This window comes from Panthera pardus, unplaced genomic scaffold, assembly GCF_024362965.1.
Source record: "Panthera pardus isolate Hobbes unplaced genomic scaffold, ASM2436296v1 HiC_scaffold_25, whole genome shotgun sequence".
Taxonomy (NCBI): Eukaryota; Metazoa; Chordata; class Mammalia; order Carnivora; family Felidae; genus Panthera; species Panthera pardus.
Window position 1 is genome coordinate 73,812,307 of NW_026526821.1, and position 24,985 is coordinate 73,837,291.

The 24,985-nt window shown below is 36.9% G+C and overlaps 1 long non-coding RNA gene across 5 annotated transcripts in view; it reads left to right on the top strand.

Moving 5' to 3' along the window:
• Positions 1-24,985, top strand: part of LOC109253222 (uncharacterized) — a 202,978-nt gene that overhangs the window by 18,784 nt on the left and 159,209 nt on the right. The window contains exons 3-4 of one of the 5 annotated variants that reach the window (XR_008417849.1): positions 16,333-16,504; positions 17,077-17,875. The exons of 2 other annotated variants lie outside the window; for them this stretch is intronic. This is a non-coding gene — a long non-coding RNA (uncharacterized LOC109253222). Of the gene's footprint in view, positions 1-8,939; positions 9,074-16,332; positions 16,778-17,076; positions 17,876-24,985 lie in introns of those variants that run through there. 2 more of the 5 variants (XR_002074307.2, XR_002074335.2) reach the window with 2 other exon arrangements.

The following is a 24,985-nucleotide window of genomic DNA, read 5'->3' on the forward strand; positions in this document are numbered from 1 at the left end:
ACAAATGGTTGTCAAATGACTGAATGAGTAAATGAAATGTGTTGTAAGCATTTCTCCATCCTGGGCATGATCTTGAATGTCTGGGTTTAAGTGGCATGATTTTAACTTGTACATGGCAGGGTGATAGGTAAGATGGTCTTTTAGAATTTCAGAGCACTCTGTGGATTTCTAAAGCAGCCTGTTTTGGTGAGAGGGATCTGTAGGCCAGGAATCAAGAGACCAATGTATTCCTTTCTGCTTTACCAGTTCCTGTGACCTTGAGTAAGTCACTGACCTTCACTAAACCAATTTTCTTTTTTCTCCTCTATTTCTCTCTCAAGGAAACTCATACATAAAATAAAACAGTGTGTGTAAAGACACTTTTCAAATTATAAAGAGCTATATAAATATGTCCAGACCATTCAAAAGATATTTTTCTTGATAGAGCCACTTGCGATTTTGCATAGAGGCTCCATTTTCAAACTTGAAATTGACTCTGTTGCCAAGAAAATCTCCTATTTCAAAGCTTAATGGTTAGAAATAATTGTGAGTCTGAATGTCTTAAATAGCCAAAATACATTAACTACTATTTTATTCCTTAAAGACAGACATAGCAGAGTTTGTTTCAATTTCATACTTGAAGATTGCAATAAAATAATTATGGTGAGTTGTGAAAACAGAAACTTAGATTTACGTTTCTTTCAAATTTCAGTTGGCTGATGCAGTCAAGATATTTCTGACAGACTAGCCAATGCATGTAACTTAAATAGATTGAAAAGAAACTTTAGTTTTTGAATATACTTTATACCTTATTCAACAGTCAAGGAATATGATAAGATTTGGAAATTCCAAAATGGAGTTAACATCTCTGTGACAGGATCAGTGTTCATATTTGAAGGCAGGATGGAAGAAAGAAAATTTCCCACCAGTGTGTTACATGTTAGGAACTGGAATAGGTCACCCCATGACTAAATTTTATTGGCTGATTCTTTGGTAGTTTTCCACTGCCTCTTAAGCAATTTCCTTTCCATTTTAGGTTATGTGAAGGTGCTTGAAATGTACACATTGAGGAGGTAAAATATTTCAGAGAACAGATAAAAATTGAAAGTATGATAGAAGAGAACAGTCTCTTACACTCTGTGGAAATTGTGAGTTCATGGATAGAATGAGGCAGTGTTTGCTGCTTTTATTTATTAATGACTCCAACACACCATATTGAAAGGTGAATTTTTTTTTCTCCTTCTTCATAGTACCAAATAGTAAATGCATAGCATTTTAGAAGAGGAAAATCCTTTAAATGTCTAATGTCCTTGTTTCATAAATAATATCTGACATTTACAAAGAAATTTACAATTGCTTCCAGATAGTATGGTTTCATAGACTCTTCACAACTCTGTTACTATCCTCAGTTAAAAATGAGGAAATGAAGACTCAGAGAGCTTAAATGACTTGTGTAAGGTCACAGAGATGATGATAATAATGATGGGTAATATTCATTGAGTGCTTGCCTCTGTGCAAAGCCATCCTCATGCATGATCACACTGAATTCTCACAAGAGTCCTAACACCTTATACATAATACATTATAAGCTGAAATTATAAATCAGTGCTCAGAAACTGAAAATATTTTTTCACTGAATGCTCTTCTATAGACACAAGATAAATATTGAAATTAATGTGATTCTCTTTTTAGCTTGTGTTGTATATGAAACTGATCAATCAAGTAAATAGTATTCTCATTTTGCCAGTGAGAAAATATGGAGAATTAAGACTACCATAATAACATTGTGGTAGCTCATGCTCACAAGCTGAGGCAAGAACCCAGTTTTCCCCAACAGACCAAGTTTCCTTTCTTTGCCATGTATTTCAGAGTATTGAGTGGGCAACTGGCAACTAGGAGCAAAGTTAAGGACAAAGTACACCATATTCTGAATATTGAGACCAGATATTACGTGTAGGATTTAATGAGTCAGACAAATGACTCTCTCTCCCTCCAGGAAACTCGTCCCTGTACCCTGCCCATCATCATCTGAGGCTGAACCACTCCTCAAACCCTATCTACTTTTTGACTAGATAAGGGGAGGTGGACATGTTGTTAGAGTCATGAATTTTGGCCTACTGGAAAGCACTGTGGCTTCCCCTTTGAGGGTGCTCTGAGAACCATCTACAGAGACTGGGATTAAAAGAAGATAATGATATCTCTTTAAAAAAAGTTTATTTTGAGAGAGAGAGAAAGAGAGAGAGCAGGGGAGGAACAGAGAGAGGGAGAGAGAGAATCCCAAAAAGGCTCTGTGCTGTTAGCATAGAGCCCGACACAGGGCGCGATCCCGTGAACTGTGAGATTATGACCTGAACCGAAATCAAGAGTCGGATGCTTAGCCGACTGAGTCACCCAGGTGTCCCAGAAGGTAATGATATCTTATTTCTTTGTCATCAAACCATATGATTGATCCCAGTGGTTGTATCAGTGAAGGAACAGAGAATCGAAATGAGACAATAGGGCAGAGAGAAGTGAGCTAGCAGAGCAGCCTGTGCCTACCTTGTGACATGGCAGTGATATGTGAGCCTCCCAGAAGTCAAGAAGCCTCCATGAAAAGTAGCTGGACTTGAGCTGACTTGTCAGTACCCTCCATAAGAGGCCGTAGCAACTGGGGAGTATTAGATCAAGGTGAAGACTTTGTCCTGCGGACACCCCTCAGTAGTCTCTAAAGAACCCTCACATGTACCCCATGGAAGAGCCAGTGTCAGGATGTCTGCCACCCAGAGGCCAATAAGCAGCATCAGCCAAGAGAAAGCCCTAATGCAGCACTGAAAGAGACACTTGTCCCTTTCTATCTCTGCTTCTACTAGCAGCTCCAACCCTCAAGCCCACCACTCGAGAAGGAAGGATGGAAAAGTGAAGGGGAAACCAGTCCCCTTTCCCGTGTCAGGCCCTAGTCACAAATGGCTTGGCCTACAGGAAGGAAGGGGCTGCAAGTAAAGTTTTAAATTGGACTGGATTTCTTTAACATAGTCGTATCAAAACTGTAGGAGCTGTCCCAGAATGTTGTTAGTGGTTGGAAGTTGTACTCTGAATTCAGGCTATTTAGAATGGCTATTACATTTGCTACAAAAATATATGTAATAGTCATGGCTTACCTGGAGAGCTATGTATCCTTTTCAAATACGCAGAAAGTTTTATGAGATGATATTGTCAGGAACCAAGTAGAATCTTTAAAATCCTTCATTATTGTATGCTCAAAAGGAATGGAATTGAGAAAATATGGACCAGTAAAAAGACAACCCCCTCCTTTCTTCTGATTATTCCTTTTCCTACAGCAGGTATCTTGGCATCTGACCTGCCAGAATGAAGATCTTTGATTCCAAGTCAGGTAGTTCACTTTTGCATAAGAAATCATGACTGATAGAGTCAATCAAACAATATTTAACAAGTGTCTACTATCATGAAAATTATGGGAATTAAAAGCGCATAAAAATGGTTCCTACTTTCAAGGAGGTTACGATCTAGATAAACATATACTCATCAAAGATAAGAGAGTGTATGACAAGTGCTAAACGAACAGAAGTGACAGCAAAAGTACTGTCTGAATTGAGATGACCTGGATGCCTTCTTGCATTGGTCATCAGATCAGAAAAGGTGAGACTTGAGCAATGCCATGAAGAATGGGTAAGAGTAAGTGGGCAGAGACAAAGGGCTGCTGTATGAGGAAATGGGCAGAGATCAGGGTGGTTTGGAGGTCGCACTGGAAGGTATTGAGTCCCCTCAAACAAATTCTTCATTAGCCAACTTTTCTTTGCAAATATTGGAAACCTAATGCAAATTGGCTTAAAAAAATAAAGGACATTTATTTATTGGCTTATGTAGCTAAAGAGAACTAGAGGTAAAGGGGGCTGTAGAGGTGCATTAATTAGGGCTGTAGCTCCATTTCTCCACTGTTCTCATAGTCTTCTCTTTATTATCAGCTTGGTGTTCTTGTTGGTTGCAAGATGATTCCTCAAGTGTATAAGTTAACTATTGCTGCATAACGATCACTTCAAAATTTATGAATTAAGCAGTCAACGTTTCTTATCTCACAATTTCTGTGCAACAGGTATCTAGGCATGGCTTAGCTGAGTGGCTCTATCTCAGTGTCTCTCACAAGGCAGGAGTTAAGATGTCAGCCAGGCTGTGGTAGGTCATCTGAGGCTTCACTGGGGCTGGAGAATCTACTTCCAAATTCACTCATTTGGCTGTTGGCTGGAGGCTTCAGTTCCTTATTAGATGGGCCTATGTATGGGTTTCTCATATTATAGCAGTTGGCTTTCCAGAGAGCAAGTGATGAGAGAGAGAAAGGGGTAAGGAGAGGGAAAAGGAGGAGAGAGAACCCTGTATGTTATAATGTAATCTCTGAAATGACATACCATCATTTCTTCCCCACTCTATTGGTCATACAGACCAATTCAGGGACACTGTGAAAGGGGTATTATTCAAAAATGTGAATATCAGGAGGCTGGAATCATTGGGGCCACCTTAAAGTCTGATTACTACATCTGGCTTATATGATTCCTCATTCATATCCAGGAGAAGAGACTTGCCTCTTTTAGCCACTGAACAAAACTTCTCAGATTTGCTCTGATTGTACCATCCTTAAGCCAATTACAGTGGCCAGGTGAATAACAGCTACTGAGTGACTTAGGTTTGGGTTATGAGCCAATGTTAGTTTCAAGGAATACAGGATGACCATGATTGGCTTAGACAAATTAAGGTCCACCTGTAGTGGGAGATGTGTTTTGCTGCCAAACAGCATGGTTGCTCCACGAAAGGAGTGGGTGATATGTTTGGGAGGCATCCACAGCGTCCTCTACAGTCTGCCTCTGGCTACTCTCAGCATCCATACATATCTCCCTCCCTACCCATACACTGTTAACATGCATTTACAGCCTCTGTCTAAAGGGAGACAATCCAAAGTTCAATTCAAGCTCCAAGTCCAGCTTCTCTGGGGGTTGTCTATCTCTATCAGGTATGGATACCATTCTTCACAGTTATTATCTAAGAGGTCCACTTGTAACACAACCAATATGGAATTGTGGAGAAAGAACAGGATAACTTCAATAAAACTTTCAGTGGAAAAAGAGAGGCTAGAATACAATACATAGCTTTTCCTGGTCCACAGCACACATCATAATTTACTGGACAGGAATTTTAAGCTCCTTGCCCTGGTTAGAAGAGAGAGTCTGTGTAGGGAGGATAGGAAGTGAGGTCCCAGGAACTAATTGCTGCCAGATTGTTGAGAACCTTTTAGAACTTTAGCCTGTAGGCAATGTAGAAAGAAAGAGGATCATTGAGCATTTTTGAGTAGGGTAGTGAAATGGTCAAAATTGCTTTGGTAAAATTAATTTGGAGGCATTATGCAGTATAAATTCACAAACTCCTTAAAATAATGCCCCGGGGACAAGTTTCCTCACATAAACTGAAGGTGATGCTTGCAAAAGAAATGTTAACAGATTCCACAGTAAAAATCCATGTATAACCCAGGTTTGTCTCTTTCCAAATAGAAACTGTAAGTTGTTTCTAGGCACCTACATGAAACAAACAGGGTGGTTCACGTTGTGTCACTTCCCTGGCATTGATTCCAAATTAGAATGAATGAGCTTTTAAGACTGTTTTATAATAGAAAGGTAGAATTGGTAGGTAGAGAGTGATTGGGACTAAGTTTAACTTGAAAAAGTAAGAAAAAAATTAGTAGGGAAAGCTTTTTAGATAAAAATAACCCTTTATTTATGCATGGTGAAGTAAATAAAAAAATTACTGTTTTGTTTTTTAAACATTTTATTTTTGAATAATCTCTATACCTAATGTGGGGCTTGAACTCATAACCCCAAGATGAAGAGCTGCATGCCCCACCAACTGAGCCAGCCAGGCACCCCTAAAAATTACTGTTTACATTATTTTACTACTGTAAGCCCAATGCAGTTATCTGGTTAAAAGTTTGTGTAGACTGTGAAGCATTTGTATTTTAAAGAATCAAGCTGGGGCGTAAGTGAGGCTGTGAGCACGCGGTGTCACCTGCCATTGTGAGGGGTCTTTACTAATTCAGGACATTAAGGAATATCCTCTTCATAGTGATAAAGCCTGTGAGATTTCTCTTCAGATGGTCTGGAAGAAATCCAAGAAGGGAAGTGGTGGAAAAATGGATTATTCTATTCGAAACTTCAGATTATTAGGATTGGATTTGTATTTTGACTTATTCCTAAGAAACAGATGATAGAACCTCCCTCCCAACCCCAACACACACACACAATAAAGTTGTTATTTCTCTAGTCTACAGCCTTGAGTGAGTATGAGTGAGTGAAATGTATAAAAGAAAACATTTTTTGAGGTAGGAATAGATTCATCATTGAGTTTCCCTGCCAAATTCAGAATTAGATAGTGGAAAAATACTATTTATTTTGAGTTTGTGAATCTGCCAGCGAACTGTTGGGAAAAATAAAGACAAGCCAGATGAGGACTTGGGTTATGGAATGAACCATAGATGACATATGACTGAACTTTTTGAAAGAAGAATATAGTTTTTCCTACTTTTATTTCCCAGTTTTAGTTTAGAATCCTTAATAACTTTGATTTGCAGCATGCTTTTCTATTGTACTGAACTATAGCAGCAAAATGGAAAACACAGCATACTGCAGTGTTGAAATCGACCTTAAGGGTTGGGAAATTGAAAATATCAAGTTTCCATAGTAACACTAATTTAGTCAGATCACACATGTTGTTTCTGAGCCATTAGTTTACTCTTATGATGTTAAAAGAACATAATATTTGCTCTGTAATGTGGTTAAGTTAATGTTACAATGCAAAGCAATTTCATATTTTCTGCATGTACATTTTATTATGGTAGGCTTGACATTTGATTGCTTGTAATATTTAAAAAAATGTGAAAATGTTCTAAAAGCTTTTTTAAAAAAGTATCTTAAGATAATTAAACAGGAAATTATGAACATATCATAATTAGAAAAATAAGGTAAAGATTAACTGAATTTTGTAAGTTTGCATCAGCATTTTTTTATGTTTGTTTATTTTTGAGAGAGTGAGAGAGGACACAGAGCATGAGTGGGGGAGGGGCATAGAGAGAGGGAGACACAGAATCCAAAGCAGGCTCCAGGCTCTGAGCTGTCAGCACAGAGCCTGACACAGGGCTTGAACTCTTGAACTGTGAAATCATGACCTGAGCCGAAGTTGCATGCTTAACTGACTGAGCCACCCAGGTGCCCCTTGCACCAGCAATTATTGCTGAATTTCTGAGAATTTATTTGGTCTTCCAACTGGATAGCTTTTACATGATCTGATTATAATTCTCACAGTTACCACATTCTTTATGATATATCCTTCACATCTACTAGGAATTTGTCCCAATTCCTTTTAGAATTCCCAAATTCATGAATACTACTATAGGCTGGTTGTGGGGGCCTATTATTCCACAAAGAAGCCTTTTCCTCCACAACTTTATGAGTTACCACAAAGATAATGATCTAGAGAAGGGCAAAGCTGCCTTCTCAGTGGGTCCTCCTCCAGTGCACACACCAAGCATATCTTTATGACTGGCCCTCATATATTGGTCTTCTATTGTGTGTGGTTCAAATCTGCTTCTCAATAAAATGACAAAATGCTACATGTCATATATTCAAGGCCACTCATGATTGAGGATATTTATGCCTGTGTTTATAAGCAAAATTAGTCTGTAGTTTTATCTTCTGCTGCCGTTCATGAATATTAGGGTATAAGCTACCCAAATTTCCATTCAGTTTACTAAAATTAAAAAAGAAAACAAGTAAATTCAATGAAAAAAAATAACAGTCATGCTTTTTGAGAGATAATTCATTTGGTTGACTGGACTGTTCACTTCTTGCCTGAGTCTAAGTAATGCTGAGAAATTTAATTCAATACAAGAAATAGCTACTGAATGTCAATTATGCTAGGCATTGTGCTAGGTACTGGGGATATATTGATAAATATGTATCGTAGTAGCAGTAATAAGTTGCATAGTGGGTAATAGTGCTTGGCACTTGGTAATCACTAGATACACTTCAGCTATTATTACTATTATTATTATTATTTTGAAAAGGAGAGAGAGAGAGAGAGAGAGAGAGGAGGAGCTGTAGTAGTATTCATGGGAACAGGAATAGAGAGAGAGAGAAAGAGAATCTTAGCTCAATCCTGCAACCGTGAGATCATGACCTGAACTGAAATCAAGAGTTGGACGCTTCATCAATTGAGCCACCCAGGAGCCCCTATTATTACTATTATTATCATTATTTGTATTCCATGTGCCAGTACTTACTTACTTCATTTAATTCTTATAGCAACCCTGTTGAAGTTGTAGTGAATTGAAGTGGTATTACCTTCACTTTTATAGCCCAGAAACTGGGGCTTTTAAAGGCTAAGTAACTTGCCTGAGATCACCAATATGATAACTGGTAGAAGCAGAATTCACACCCAGAATACACTTGACTGCCAAGCCAGTGTTCACATACATTACTCTATCTAGCCTGTCCCTGGCTTAAAGAAGCTCTCACCTAGTTTTTCCAGGAACCTCTGTCCAATAACTAACTTATTCTGAAAGTTTCCAGAGGAGGTCTTCTGGGGCTGTATTCCAGTAACTTATTCCCCTAAAGTCAGTTAGAAAAAAAAGTCTAACACAAATCTCATGTATTACACTTGAAATCTATTCCTTCCTTAGTCTAAAGAAGAAAATATATCTACCCATGTTGCTACCCAAAGTCAATACGTTCTAGTATTTTCTCTGATGTATACTTATAAAATTCATTGTTCAGTGGGGGGAGGGCACAAGTTATATTGTGAAAGCTTTGTTTTTCTGGATTTCTCTTTAATGTTAAAAAGCTCTGTTAAGGAACTGAATCTTTTGTTGTCTATTTGGATACTCTTTCTGCCCTTGACTTTGATCGTGTTTCAACATTATTTTCCAGAGTCTTCTGACTGCCTGCTCATGGGATACGTTCTCACCTTGTAGTTTTTAAATGCTGTGTTTTCACACCAGATGATGGGCATAAGAGGTCATGAGAGGATGGGAAGAGAGTCAGTAAATAAAGCGAAAGCAAAGGTATGAACATTTAGGGCCAAGTTTAGTGCATAACTTCTCTTGTGTGAAATAGCTTTTTTTGTGGTTAAAAAAAAGCTATCATTTTGGGGGAACCATGACAGAGTTTTGGATGCTGAGGCACCAGGGGAAGGAGTTTAAGTAGACTGAAACATAGAAAAGATACAGAATGAAGGTAGGGTAATTATTGTACTGCTACTAAGAGGCATCCTAGGACTTGACTATAGTCTTATATGCCCTTCAGGGTAAATGACATTGTAGAAAATCAACCTGTTTCTTCCAAAAGGAGAAATTGTTCAACATTTCCTCTTTTTTCTTGTCCAATGGCTCTTATAAGTAATGTTTTCAAACTCTAGATTAAGGGATTGTGCTCATATTTCCCCTAAAAATAAAGCCTTATGAGCACTATATACTTAGAATTGAAGTTCTTTGTGAAAGATGGGTGAATACCTAAAAATCAGGCAACTTTCTGAAAGGAAAAGTAGTCTTTATTTTAAAGGAAGAAAATTCCAGTGCATACCAAGTATGACACAAGGCTAATACCCACCCAGTGGCCAGATATATTTTCCTTAGGGATTTTGTTGTGTTTATTCCTCTAGCATTTTTTCATTCCTGACTTTTGGGGTGGCCCTTCTGTGAAGAGTTTCCTCATCCCAGCTGTTATGATGTTTAATATAGAGTTGCCAACTTCTGATCTGGCGGTTCCAAGACACAGGGTGAGGAAAACAAAGCTTTCCAGCATTTTGAATCCTATCCCCCACCCGCACTGGAATTAGTGCTTTCATCTCTGGTCAATCCTGAATTGTTTTCAACCCTAGCTTCGTCTCTGCTCTCCCCCGGAATAGCAGAACAATTACTAATCATAAAGATCCATGTTCATGTCCGGAGTTCAAATTACTTATGCCTCACACAAACCTCAATTCATTTCTCTTTCCTCTTCTATCTCTCCCCTCTCCTCTCCTCCACCCAAGTAAATTAGCTGATTTTCTTTTGGGGAAATATTTACTTTAAAGAGCTGGTTTTTTTTTTTCCAAGATAAAAATTAGATTCTGGTTTTTAAATGAAGTAGGGTGTAATTTTTTCTTAGGAAAAACAGGATAATCATCTGGTTTTGATCCTAATGTTAGTCCATGGGATGGCTTGACATTTCCAATATGGAAAGTCATGGTATTTCGTTTTAGAAATATATAAGGATGGCTGTTCCCTGCTTCTCCCTCCTGCTCTCTAGCCTTAATTGTTTAATGTTAAGGTAGAATGGTCCTGACTGGTCTTGTGTTTTATGCCTGGCCTGCAGATAAGGAGTTTGGGATAAGCAGAACTCAAACTCAAAGGTAGAAAACAAGGCACAGATATATGAAGAAACAGCCCATTTTACCAAATGTGGAAACACATAAATCTTAACAGTACTGTACCTTGTTGCTTTCTTCTGGTACGTTCAGCATGCTATTATACTGTGAATACTTCTGGCAACAGAAGGTATTTAGGAGATCGAATGGTGAAATAGGAAAATGTTCTTTGGTTTTCCTACTGCCCCCAAGTGTCTGGTACAACATGGCTGTTCCCATATGGCTGTGTTTAAGGACCTCACCCTCAGAGCCCTCACAAACTTGCTTTTAGACAATATCTCATGCTCTGGATCTTTTCTTCGTTGTTACCATCCAGAGGAAGGATGGGATTCATTGACCTGAAATAATTGTGTCTACTTCCCTTATACACACCTGTTCCTAGATACGTACAGGAAGGTAGACGGTTGGAAAAATATTAGCATCAATATAACATTTTACACTTTTACAATAGGAATGTTTTAGAATTAATTCCTTATCCCCAAATAAACTCTACTTATATAACAAATTAGTGGAAATTTCAGATGATGTCAGGATAATTGGATAGGTATCTGGGAGCAGGCAGACCTTCTAGTGTTTTACAGGATTTTATGCATAAGGTCAAAGCTGCCTTGGAATCTTCACTTGTTTTCTATTGAGAAAAGTCCCTATTACCTCCATAAAAGGGTCTTAATGCAAGCTTCAAAGAAAAATGCAGATTTGTAATGAAGGAAGAATGGGTCCTTATTCTAAAGATATTTGGTCAGGGGTGCCTGGGTGGCTCAGTAGGTTAAGTGTCTGATTTTGGCTCAGGTCATAATCTCACAGTTCATGGGTTTGAGCCCTGTGTCAGGCTGTGTGCTGAGAGCTCAGAGCCTGGAGCCTGCTTCGGACTCTATCTCCCTCTCTCTCTGCCCTTCCCCTGCTCGTTGTCTCTCTCTCTCTCTCTCAATCTCTCTAAAATAAATAAGCATTAAAAAAAAGATGTTTGGCCAAAAAATACAAAGATTAAATGGTGTCCCCAATATTTCATAGCAGTCTAGATGAGGACAACCCGGATTCCTATACTGTTTTCACTGTATTATTCTAGGAGTTTTGTATGCTTGACAACTCTTGTTCACATTTCTTCTCTTTTTCCTTTTCTGCCTCATCGGTATTATTTATACTTTGTTTCCATATATGAAAAAATATTCCTTCCAAACAGTTAAAATTCCTATAAAAGTGCTTTTTTGTTTTTTAAAGAATGAAGGTAGGTACGAATCTACTTTTGCAGGATGGAGAATATTTAGGAGATCCAAGTCATATTTATATTATTATTGATATTGACATTATACTTGACTCATCCCTCAAAAATCACATATGGTGGAAACCTTTTATAATTGCTTGTGTTGAGTGGATTTGAGTATCTCATTTACTGATGAGGCATGATTTCTTTGGAATTCTTTTGTTTATGAAAATATGCTTTGTATATCATCTACCTGAATTTGTATAATAATTAACTTTTGCAGAACTTAAGAAAATAATTCCTTCCTGTTTAAGCACTAAAATGTGCTTTTTAAATTTTATACCAATATAAAGCATAATTTTGTTTAGTATTAAGGAGCTGCATTGGTCAAAATATTAAACTATTTTTGGTTTGTTTACTCATTTTCAGTTGTCAAAATAAGCATAATTGGAAACAGCTGCCTTGAGATTGTTTTTGACAACTCTTCACATTCAGATCTAACATGGATAACTTTAAGAAAATGAGCCTTATCTAATTATGATTTTTCCTAGAGTATATAGTCAGATTGCTATTCTGCAAATTAGAAGATAATTAAAAACAGAAACTGATCATTTAAAAAGTAGTACCACGGTTTTATAGAAAGACATTTTCCATGGCTTTCTCATTTTTACATAAATTGATTAGCTTCATTTGGCTATTTTATACACATCAACATTTTACTAATCTTTGGGATGATTAAAATGTAAGATTAATAAGATTAATGAAGTGTTTCCCTACCCTTTTATTCTTGTCCTCAAGCTGTAAACTTTTTGTAATTTCCAGGACAGCTTAATAATATGATTTGATATTAATTAGTAAGAGATTTAGAAATTTTCAATATTTTAATACATTTTGTGATTAAATAAGTACATTTATTTTAATAGTTCCTCGGGTTAATTTATCTCACTCTAAGTGAGCTCTTGATTAAATTTAGAAATTAGGAAACTATTGGAAATATTTTTTTAAATACAAGTTTTATACAAAATCCTATACTATTGAATAACTTTTAATTCTAAATTTATCCCTATAGTACTTACAATTTATTTTTGGAATTTAAAAAAGAAATATCATGTGCTTAGATATTCTCTGGTCTCTCCTAGACCAGAGAGTTTGGCAAAGACCAGAATAAGGAGAATCAAAGACACCTACGATGCATCTGAAAGTATGGGAACTGCTAATTTTACTGTTAATGCTAGGATTCCATTCCTATGTGCACATTAACATAACTCAAAAAAGAAGGAATTGGGCTCAAAAAAACTTTGATTTTACATGGCAATATGGTAAGGCATAAAGAACACTGGACTATGGGTTGATGGTCCTGTGTTCCAAACTTTGCTTTTCTTTAAGCCATTTCTCTAGGCCTCATTCCCACACCCCCCCCCCCCCCCCCCAACAGATGTAATGATGATGGTGGATTAGATGAGTTTCCTGTTTTCACCCTCTTTGATATTTTGGAATATTTGGAATGCAGTCTACAACTGACTCCCTCTCATGTTTCCTACACTGTCCAGCTCAAACATTTTGCATTTTCCTCAAGGTCTACACTTTATCACACTCATTGACTGCAGATGACTGTAATTCTGAGAACGACAAAAATAGCACATCATGAACCACAGTAAAAACAGAACCAAGGCAACAACACTTTGTTTAACACAAGCCCCTAACTAATGAAGACTTTCTGAGTCCTTACTGAGAAGTCCTTGATGAAAAAAATAATTCATCTCCAACTTCTGCCATCTATATGTAGTAGGTGGTGATCCTTGCCCATATGGTAACCATATGAGGAAATGACTGCTTTTGCCCGCCATCAACAGATTTCCTGTTACCTTGGTAACCTTGCATTTTTTTCCCTTCAATACCTGCTGTATTCTTTGTTTGGGGAATCAATTCTATTAATGATTGGACTCCATTATAAGACTCCATTATAACATTAAAAGTAAAAATACTTTCTTTTTTTAAAAAGATCTACTCTTTTAGCAACTTTCAATTATGCAATATAGTATTATTAACCGTAGTCACGATGCTGTACATTACATTTCTCATTACTGATTTATTTTATAACTGGAAGTTTGTACCTTTTGACTTCCTTCACTCATTTCTCTGACTGCCATTTCCCCTTTCCCACCTCTTCCTTTCCTCTGGTAACAAGCAATCTGTTTTCTGTATCCATGAGCTGGGTTGCTTTTTTCTTTTTCTTTTTTTTTTTTAAGATTCTACATATAAATGAGAACATCTGTATTTGTCTTTCTATGACTTAATAGGTGACTTATTTCAGTTAGAGTAATGCCCTTAAGGTCTATCCATGTTGTCACAAATGGCAAGGTTTTATTTTTTATGGCTGAATAATATGTCATTCTCTCTCTCTCTATATTTAACCTTCTATCTATCTAGATCTATCTACATATCTATAACATATTTTCTTTTATTTTTTCTTTTAATGTTTTTATTTTTTTAGAGAGAGAGACTATGAGCGAGGGAGGGGCAGAGAGAAAGGGGGACAGAGGATCCAAAGTGGGCTCTGCACTGAGAGCAGTGAACCCGATGTGGGGCTTGGACTCATGAACTGTGAGGCTCAACTGACTAAACCACCCAGGTGCCCCTCTGTATTTTCTTTATCCATTCATCTGTTAATAAATACTTATGTTGTTCCCATGTCTTGGCTTTTGAAAATAATGCTGCAATGAACATGAAGGTGCGTGTATCTTTTTGAGTTAGTTTTTCCATTTTCTTTGGATAAATACCCAGAAGTGGAATTGCTGGACCACATAGTTCCATTTTTAATTTTTTGAGGAATCTCTACACTGTTTTCCATAGTGGCTACACCAATTTACATTTCCATCAACAGTGCACAGAGTTTTCTTTTATTAATGTTTTGGTCTCTGAGTTTTTAATATTGTACACTTTGCTATCAAAGATCCTTCTGCCTCAAATAGGGTGTGTTCTTCCTCCTTTCAAAGACTAGCTCCTGCACTTGTGGTGTTCTGTCTCTCAGAACATTGTTCCCTCTACTCTGAACACCATCTTGCATCTTTAATATTTCCTCATTGTAGTCTATTTGTCTGAAATCATAGTACTCTTCTTTATCTGGAAAAAGGCCCTTTTCTTTCGATTTACTACTCATGTTATTTCCCTTTTACTACCAAAAGTCTTGAAAGGACCGTATTCACTTTCTCTGCATTAGGGTGATCCAGAAATTCCAAAACTGTTTGTAGCCTGACTTCTGCCTTCAACAATCTGCTGAAGCCACTCTGTTTAAGGTGACTAAAAATTTTTCCATCACTGAGCACAATCGCTTTCTCTCAGTCCTCCAAACCACTGCTGGAAAAATACTGAAAATCTTTCCTCCTTTGGCTTCTTTACATTATGTTTTCTGTTTTCCCCACCTTTCTGCCAGCAATTATTTGTCTCATCTTTCTTCTATAACTTTAGTGTTTCCTCAAAGATTTGATCAATTTGATCTTAGCATCTTTTTCTTCATTAAAAATGTTTTAATTAATTAATCTATCTATTTATTTTCGAGAGAGAGAGTGAGAGAACGTGAGGGAGGGACAGAGGGAGAGGGAGAGGGAGAGAGAGAATCTTAAGTAGGCTCCACACTCAGCGTGGAGCCTGACACAGGGTACTCTCCCACAACCCTGGATCATGACCTGAGCACAGTTTAGCAACCGGATATTGGATATTCAAATCTTTTCCCTATTTTTATTCCTGTGTACTTTTTCCTTGTTATTTGTAGCAGTTACTTATATTCTGGATAATAATTCCTTATTAGTTATATGCATTCCAAATATCTTTTCCTATTCTGAGAGTTCTTTACACTCTATATTGTTGTTTATAAGCAGTTCTTAATTTTAATTCATCAGTAATTTTTTCTAATATGAGTACTTTTTGTGCTTGTTTAGAAAATCCTTCCTGGAGTGCCTGGTTGAGCATTATACTCTTGATTTTAGCTCAACAGTCAGTTGAGCATTATACTCTTGATTTTAGCTCAGGTCATAATCCCAGGTTGTGGGATTGAGTCCCATGTTGGGCTCCACACTGAGCATGGAGCCTGCTGTGGAATCTCTCTCCCTTTTTCTCTCTCTCCCCTGCTTGCACTCTCTGTCTCTCAAAAAAAAAAAAAAATCCTTCCCTTGTCCAAAGTCAAGAAGAAATAATCCATCCTGTATTTTCTAAAATTTGCTGGATTTCAGTTTTGTGCATGATCTTAGAGTCCAGTTTCATTTTTTTCATTGTCCCAGTATCATCTTTTGGAAAGTTGATTCCATCCTCACTGCTCTGCAGTGCCATCTCTGTCACAAGCCAGGTGTCACACAAACCTATTTCTATGGTGTTTCTCAGATCTCCTGCTCTATTTTTCATCTACTTTTCTGTCCCTGTGCCAATACTGTAATGTTCTGATTACTATAGCTTTGTAATATGTCTTGTTGTCCAGTAGAACAAATTTTCTTCTGGACGTTTTCTCTTCAAAAGTACTGTTATGAGCTGAATTGTGTCCTTCCCCCAAAAGATATACTGACATCTCTAAAACTTCAGAATATGACTTTTTTTTTTTTTTTTTTTTGGAAATAGGGTGATTACAGTAGTAATTCATTAAGATGTGGTCATATTGGAGTAGGGTGAGCCCTCATTCTTTTTTTTTTTTTTAATATTTATTCATCTTTTTTTTTTTTTGAGAGAGGGAGAGAAACAAAGTGTTTGCACTCATGCTCATGCAAGGGAGTGGTGAGAGGCAGAGAGAGAGAGGGAGAGAGAATGATGTGGGGCTCAGTCTCATGAACTGTGAGATCATGACCTCAGCTGAAATCAAGAGTCTGATGCTCAACCTACTGAGCTACCTAAGCGCCCCAGGTGAGCCCTTATTCTAATATAATGGGTATTCTTATAATATGCTGGTCATATAAAGACAGAGGCACAGGGAGAAGGCTACGTGACCATGAAGGCAGAGATTGGAGTTATGCAGCTGCAAATCAAGAAAAGCTGAAGATTTTCAGGAAACCGCTGGAAGATAGGAAGACACAAGGAAGGATTCTCTGTACAGGTTTCAAAGGAATCCTGTAACACCCGGATTTTAGAATTTTCGCCACCTGAAATATGAGACAATAAATTTGTTATTTTAAGTCACCCAGTGGGTGGTACTTTATTACATAGAGCATCTCCAGGAAACTAATACAAGCGCCTTGATTGCTTTTGGCCTTTTGCATCAATATAAATTTTAGAAGTAGTTTGTCAAGTACCATAAAAGCTTGTGATTTTGATAAGATTGCATGAATCTACAAATAAATTTGGGGAAGAAGTTACATAGTTTTACTATTGAGTGTTCCAATAGTTGAATCTAGTATTCTTCTCCATTACTTAAGTTGTCTTAAGTGTTCTGAACAAAGTTTTATGATGTTTTTTGGGAATGTTTATTTATTTTTTAGAGAGAGAGCACACAAGCAAGGGAGGGGCAGAGAGAGAAGGGACAGAGGATCCAAAGCAGGCTTTGCGCTGACAGCAGAGAGCCCGATATGGGACTTGAACTCACAAACTACAAGATCATGATCTGAGCAGAAGGCAGATGCGTAACCAACTGAGCCACCCAGGCACCCCTCTAAGATTTTCTTTATAAAGGTCTTAGAAATCTTTCATTAGATTTATTCCTAAGTAATTGGTAATGTTTAATGCTATTGTAAATGATGTCTTTTGTAAGCTTAGGTTTTCCATTTGTTGCTCGTATAGAGAAGAAATAGAGTTTTTGGACATTGAATTAATATTCAGTGACTTTACTAAACCTTCTTGGTCTAAATTATAACAGTTTATTTGGGTTTTGTATAAAATCATTATCATCTGTAAATAATGATAGTTTTTTTTCTCTACTTTAGTTTCTTATTTTTAATTTTTTAAATTTCTTCCTGAATGGGTCCTCCCCTACAATGTTGATTAGAAACAGTGATAGCCGGGTACCTAGGTGGCTTAGTTGGTTAAGTGTCTGACTCTTGATTTTGGCTTCGGTCATGATCTTATGGTTGTGAAATTGAGGCCCGGAGTCAGGCTCTGCACTGGGTGTGGAGCTGAAGTCTGCTTAGGATTCTCTGTCTTCCTCTACTCCTCCCCGTCTCTTTCTCTCTCTCACAAAACAAAACAAAAAACAAAAACAAGAACAAAAACAAAAAAAAACAACAAAAAGAAACAGCGATAGCAGTCTTCCTGGTCCTGTTCCTGATTTCCAAAGGAAAAATTTTAGCATTTAAATTAAGTGTGATATTTGCTGTATGTTTTGTAAATATCCTTTATCAGATTAAGAATATTTCCTCCTGTTCCTTGTTTGCTAAGAGTTTTATTTGGTTAAATCATAAGTGAGTGTTAAATTTTATTAAGTGCTTTGATCTGCATCTATTGAGATGATCATATTATTTTTCTCTAATTTGTTAATGTGGTGAATTACATTACTTAATTTTTGAATATTAAACCAGCCATGAATTTCTAGGATAAATACACATTAACCATGATCTATTATTATTTTTACATGTTGCTAGATTAGATTTATGGATATTCTATTAGAATTTTTGCATCTCTCTGGTCATAAGTGAGTTTGGTCTGTAATGTATTTTTCTTTTCTTTTTTTTCTCACAGTTAAAAATTTTTAAATAATAAACTTTGGTTTTCAGAGTAATTGAACAGAAAGTAGAGTTTCCATTCACCCTTGCCACCATCCACAATTTTACCTATTATTAAAATCTTGCATCAGCATGATACAGTTATTACAATTATTAAACCAGTATTGACACATCTTTTTTTTTTTTTTTTTTTGTAATAACCTTTCTTATATTGTCATTGTCAGGTTTTGGTATCAAAATTATGCTAGCCACATTAAATGAATTAGACAATATTTCTTATTTTTCTATTCTTTGGAAGAGTTTATGTAAAATGGGAATTATTTATTCTTTGTATGTTTGGGAGAACTTAAGAGTAAAGTCATCTAGTCCTGGAATTTTCTTTGTGGGCAGGCTTTTTTAAAAAATTACTGACTTAATTTCTTTAACAGTTATAGGACTTTAGAGTTTTCTATTGCTTTTGATGCCAGTTTGATATGTTTTTCTATGATTTTTTTCTACTTCATTTAAATTTTCAAAACTTACTGGCAAAAGATGTAAATAATATGCTCTTATTATTTGTTTACATGTGCAGAGTCAGTAGTGCTGTTCTCTTTTTTACTTCTGATATTTGTTATTTGTTCTTTCTTCCTTTTCCTGATTAATTTCATAATAATTTTATCAATTTTTAAATGTTTATTTTATGTTTTGAGAGAGAGAGAGAGAGAGAGAGTGCACAATCAGTGGAGGGGCAGAGAGAGAGGGAGACACAGAATCCAAAGCAGGATTCAGGCTCTGAGCTGCCAGCACAGAGCCCAACATGGGGCTCGAACCCACAAACCGTGAGATCATGACCTGAGCTGAAGTCAGAAACTTGACCTGAGCTGGAGTCGGACATTTAACCAACTGAGCCACCCAGGTGCCCTAAATTTTATCAATTTTGTTAATCTTTTAAAAAAGAAACTTTTAGTTTTGTTGGTTCTTCTTCATTAGCTGCCCTTTATCTTTATTATTTCTTTCCTTCTGCTTTCTTTAATTTTATTTTTCTTCTCTTTGTCTAATCTCTTGAGATAAATATCTAGCTTATGAATTTCCATTCATTCTTTCCCTTTTTTAAAAAATTTAGATTCAAGTTATTTAACATATAGTGTAGTATTTGTTTCAGGGGTAGAATTTAGTGATTCATCACTTACATAAAACAGCTAGTGCTCATCCCAGCAAGTGCCCTTCTTAATACCCATCACCCATCTAGCCTATCTCCCATCCGTCTCCCCTCCATCAACCCTCAGTTTCTCTATGTTTAGGAGTCTTATGGCTTGCGTCCATCCATGTTTTTATCTTATTTTATTTTTCCTTCCCATCCCTTATGTTCATCTGTTTTGTTTCCTAAATTCCACATATGAGTGAAAATCATATATTTGTCTTTCTCTGACTGACTTATTTCACTTAGCATAATACATTCTAATTCCATCCACATTGTTGCAAATAGCAAGATTTCATTCTTTTTGATTGCCAAGTAATATTCCATTGTGTATATATTATATACTGTATCTTCCTTATCCATTCATCAGTTGATGGATTTTGGGCTCTTTTCATAATTTGGCTATTGGTGATAGCATTGCTATAAACATTGGGGCACATGTGCCCCTTCAAATCTGCATTTTTGTATCCTTTGGATAAATACCTAGTAGTGCAGTTGCTGGTTCATAGGGTAGTGCTATTTTTAACTTTCTGGGGAACATCCATACTGTTTTCCAGAGTGGATGCACTAGTTTGCATTTCTACCAACAGGCAAAAGGGTTTCTCTTTCTCCACATCCTTGCCAACATCTGTTATTTCCTGAGTTGTTAATTTTAGTCATTTTGACAGGTGTGAGGTGGTATCTCATTGTAGTTTTGATTTGTTTTTTGGGTGTTGAGTTTCATAAGTTCTTCATAGATTTTGGAAACTAACCTCCAAAGTGCTATACACATTCAATGAGTGATGTTGAGTATCTTTTCATGTGTCTGTTGGCCATCTGCATATCTTCTTTGGAGAAGTGTCTATTCATGTCTTTTGCCCATTTCTTCACTGGATTATTTGTTTTTTGGGTGTTGAGTTTCATCAGTTCTTCATAGAGTTTGGATATTAACCCTCCAAAGTGATACACAAATTCAATGCAATCCCTAGCAAAATAATGCCAGCATTCTACACAAACTAGAACAAATAATTCTAAATTTAGTTTGGAACCAGGAAAGACCCTGAATAGCCAAAGTAATGTTGAAAAGAAAAACAAAGCTGCAGGCATCACAATTCTGGACTTCAAGCTGTATTACAAAGTTGTAATCATCAAGACAGTATGGTACTGGCACAAAAACAGAAACACAGAGCAGTGGAATAATAGACCCAGAAATGGACCCACAAATTCATGGCCAACTAATCTTCAACCAAACGGGAAAGAATATCCAGTGGAAAAAAGACAGCCTCTTCAGCAAATAGTGTTGGGAAAACTGGACAGAAACATGCAGAAGAATGAAACTGGACCACTTTCTTATACCACACACAAATAGATTCGAAATGGATGAAAAACCTGAATATAAGACAGGAAACCCTCAAAATACTTCAGGAGAAAATAGGCAGCAACCTCTTTGAACTTGGCCCCAGCAACTTCTTACCAGACATGTCTCCAGAGGCAAGGGAAGTAAAAGCAGAAATGAACTATTGGAACTTAATCAAGATAAAAAGTTTTGCACAGCAAAGGAGACAATAAACAAAACTAAAAGGTAGGGCACTTGGGTGGCTCAGTCAGTTGAGCATCCAACTACAGCTTGGGTTATGATCTCATAGTTTGTGGGTTCAAGGCCCATGATGAGCCCCACGTTGGGCTATGCACTGACAGTGTGGAGCCTGTCTCCCTCATTCTCTGCCCCTCCATTGCTCTCTCTCTCTCTCTCTCTCAAAATAAATAAACATTGAAAAAAAAAAACAACTAAAAGTCAACCGACAGAATGGGAGAAAATCAACAAAATTAAAAGTGATTATTTTCTAATGCATTCAGTTTATATATTTCCTTCTAAGTATTATCATAACTGCATCATAAAGTTCTAATATTCAGGTTTTTATTTTTTATTTATTTTCATTTTTTATTTTTATTTTTGTTTTTTAAAATTTATTGTCAAATTGGTTTCCATAGAACATCCAGTGCTCATCCCCAACAGGTGCCCTCCTTAATGCCCATCACCCACCCTCCCTACCCTCCCACCCCCCATCAACCCTCAGTTTGTTCTCAGTTTTTAAGAGTCTCTTATGGTTTGGCTCCCTCCCTCTCTAACTTTTTTTTTTCCCTTTCCCCACCACCACCGTCTTCTGTTCAGTTTCTCAGGATCCACATAAGAGTGAAATCATATGGTATCTGTCTTTCTCTGTATGGCTTATTTCACTTAGCATAACACTCTCCAGTTCCATCCACGTTGCTACAAAAGGCCATATTTCATTCTTTCTCATTGCCACGTGGTACTCCATTGTGTATATAAACCACAGTTTCTTTTTCCATTCATCAGTTGATGGACATTTAGGCTCTTTCCATAATTTAGCTATTGTTGAAGTGCTGCTATAAACATTGGGGTACAGGCGCCCTTATGCATCAGCACTCTTGTATCCCATGGGTAAATTCCTAACAATGCTATTGCTGGGTCATAGGGTAGATCTATTTTTAATTTTTTGAGGAACCTCCACACTGTTTTCCAGAGTGGCTGCACCAGTTTGCATTCCCACCAACAGTGCAAGAGGGTTTCCGTTTCTCCACATCCTCTCCAGCATCTATAGTCTCCTGATTTGTTCATTTTAGCCACTCTGACCAGCGTGAGGTGGTATCTCAGTGTGGTTTTGATTTGTATTTCCTTGATGAGGAGTGACATTGAGTATCTTTTCATGTGCCTGTTGGCCATCTGGATGTCTTCTTTAGAGAAGTGTCTATTCATGTTTTCTGCCCATTTCTTCACTGGATTATTTGTTTTTCGGGTGTGGAGTTTGGTGAGTTCTTTATAGATTTTGGATACTAACCCTTTGTCTGATCTGTCATTTGCAAATATCTTTTCCCATTCCGTTGGTTGCCTTTTAGTTTTGTTGATTGTTTCCTTTACAGTGCAGAAGCTTTTTATCTTCATGAAGTCCCAATAGATCATTTTTGCTTTTAATTCCCTTGCTTTGGAGATGTGTCAAGTAAGAAATTGCTGCGGCTGAGGTCAGAGAGGTTTTTTCTTGCTTTCTCCTCTAGGGTTTTGATGGTTTCCTGTCTCACATTCAGGTCCTTTATCCATTTTGAGTTTATTTTTGTGAATGATGTAAGGAAGTGGTCTAGTTTCATTCTTCTGCATGTTGCTGTCCAGTTCTCCCAGTACCATTTGTTAAAGAGACTTTTTTTCCATTGGATATTCTTTACTGCTTTGTCAAAGATTAGTTGGCCATACTTTTGTGGGTCCAATTCTGGAGTCTCTACTCTATTCCATTGGTCTATGTGTCTGTTTTTTGTGCCAATACCATGCTGTCTTGATGATTACAGCTTTGTAGTAGAGGCTAAAGTCTGGGATTGTGATGCCTCCCGCTTCAGTCTTCTTCTTCAATATTACTTTGGCTATTTGGGGTCTTTTGTGTTTCCATACATATTTTAGGATTGCTTGTTCTAACTTCGAGAAGAATGCTGGTGCAATTTTGATTGGGATTGCATTGAATGTGTAGAGAGCTTTGGGCAGTATTGACATTTTAACAATATTTATTCTTCCAATCCATGAGCACGGAATGTTTTTCCATTTCTTTGTATCTTCTTCAATTTCCTTCATAAGCTTTCTATAGTTTTCAGCATACACAGCTTTTACATCTTTGGTTAGGTTTATTCCTAGGTATTTTATGATTCTTGGTGCAATTGTGAATGGGATCAGTTTCTTTATTTGTCTTTCTGTTGCTTCATTATTAGTGTATAAGAATGCAAGTGATTTCTGTACATTGATTTTGTATCCTGCAACTTTGCTGAATTTATGTATCAGTTCTAGCAGACTTTTGGTGGAGTCTGTCGGGTTTTCCATGCATAATATCATGTCATCTGCAAAAAGTGAAAGCTTGACTTCATCTTTGCCAATTTTGATGCCTTTGATTTCCTTTTGTTGTCTGATTGCTGATGCTAGAACTTCCAACACTATGTTAAACAACAGCGGTGAGAGTGGACATCCCTGTCGTGTTCCTGATCTCAGGGGAAAAGCTCTCAGTTTTTCCCCATTGAGGATGATGTTAGCTGTGGGCTTTTCATAAATGGCTTTTATGATCTTTAAGTATGTTCCTTCTATCTCGACTTTCTCGAGGGTTTTTATTAAGAAAGAATGCTGAATTTTGTCAAATGCTTTTTCTGCATCGATTGACAGGATCATATGGTTCTTTTCTTTTCTTTTATTACTGTGATGTATCACAATGATTGATTTGTGAATGTTGAACGAGCCCTGCAGCCCAGGAATGAATCCCACTTGATCATGGTGAATAATTCTTTTTGTATGCTTTTGAATTCGATTTGCTAGTATCTTATTGAGAATTTTTGCATCCATATTCATCAGGGATATTGGCCTGTAGTTCTCTTTTTTTTGCTAGGTCTCTGTCTGCTTTACGAGTCAAAGTAATGCTGGCTTCATAGAATGAGTGTGGAAATTTTCCTTCCATTTCTATTTTTTGGAACAGCTTGAGAAGGATAGGTATTATCTCTGCTTTAAATGTCTGGTAGAACTCCCCAGGGAAGCCATCTGGTCCTGGACTCTTATTTGTTGGGAGATTTTTGATAACTGATTCAGTTTCTTCACTGGTTATGGGTCTGTTCAAGTTTTCTATTTCTTCCTGTTTGAGTTTTGGAAGTGTGTGGGTGCTTAGGAATTTGTTCATTGCTTCCAGGTTGTCCAGTTTATTGACATATAATTTTTCATAGTGTTCCCTGATAATTGCTTGTATTTCTGAGGGATTTGTTGTAATAATTCCATTTTCATTCATGATTTTATCTCTTTGGGTCCTCTCCCTTTTCTTTTTGAGAAACCTGGCTAGATGTTTATCAATTTTGTTTATGTTTTCAAAAAACCAAGTCTTGGTTTCATTGATCTGCTCTACAGTTTTTTTAGATTCTATATTGTTTATTTCTGCTCTGATCTTTATTATTTCTCTTCTTCTGCTGGGTTTGGGGTGTCTTTGCTGCTCTGCTTCTATTTCCTTTAGGTGTGCTATTAGATTTTGTATTTGGGATTTTTCTTGTTTCTTGAGATGGGCCTGGATTGCAATGTATTTTCCTCTCAGGACTGCCTTCGGTGCATCCCAAAGTGTTTGGATTATTTTACTTTAATTTTCATTTGTTTCCATATATTTTTAAATTTTTTCTCTAATTGCCTGGTTGACCCATTCATTCTTTAGTAGGGTGTTCTTTAACCTCCATGCTTTTGGAGGTTTTGCAGACTTTTTCCTGTGGTTGATTTCAAGCTTCATAGCATTGTGGTCTGAAAGTATGCATGGTATGATCTCAATTCTTGTATACTTATGAAGGGCTGTTTTGTGACCCAGTATGTGATCTATCTTGGAGAATGTTCCATGTGCACTCGAGAAGAAAGTATATTCTGTTGCTTTGGGATGCAGAATTCTAAATATATCTGTTAAGTCCATCTGATCCAATGTATCATTCAGGGCCTTTGTTTCTTTATTGACCGTGTGTCTAGATGATCTATCCATTTCTGTAAGTGGGGTATTAAAGTCCCCTGCA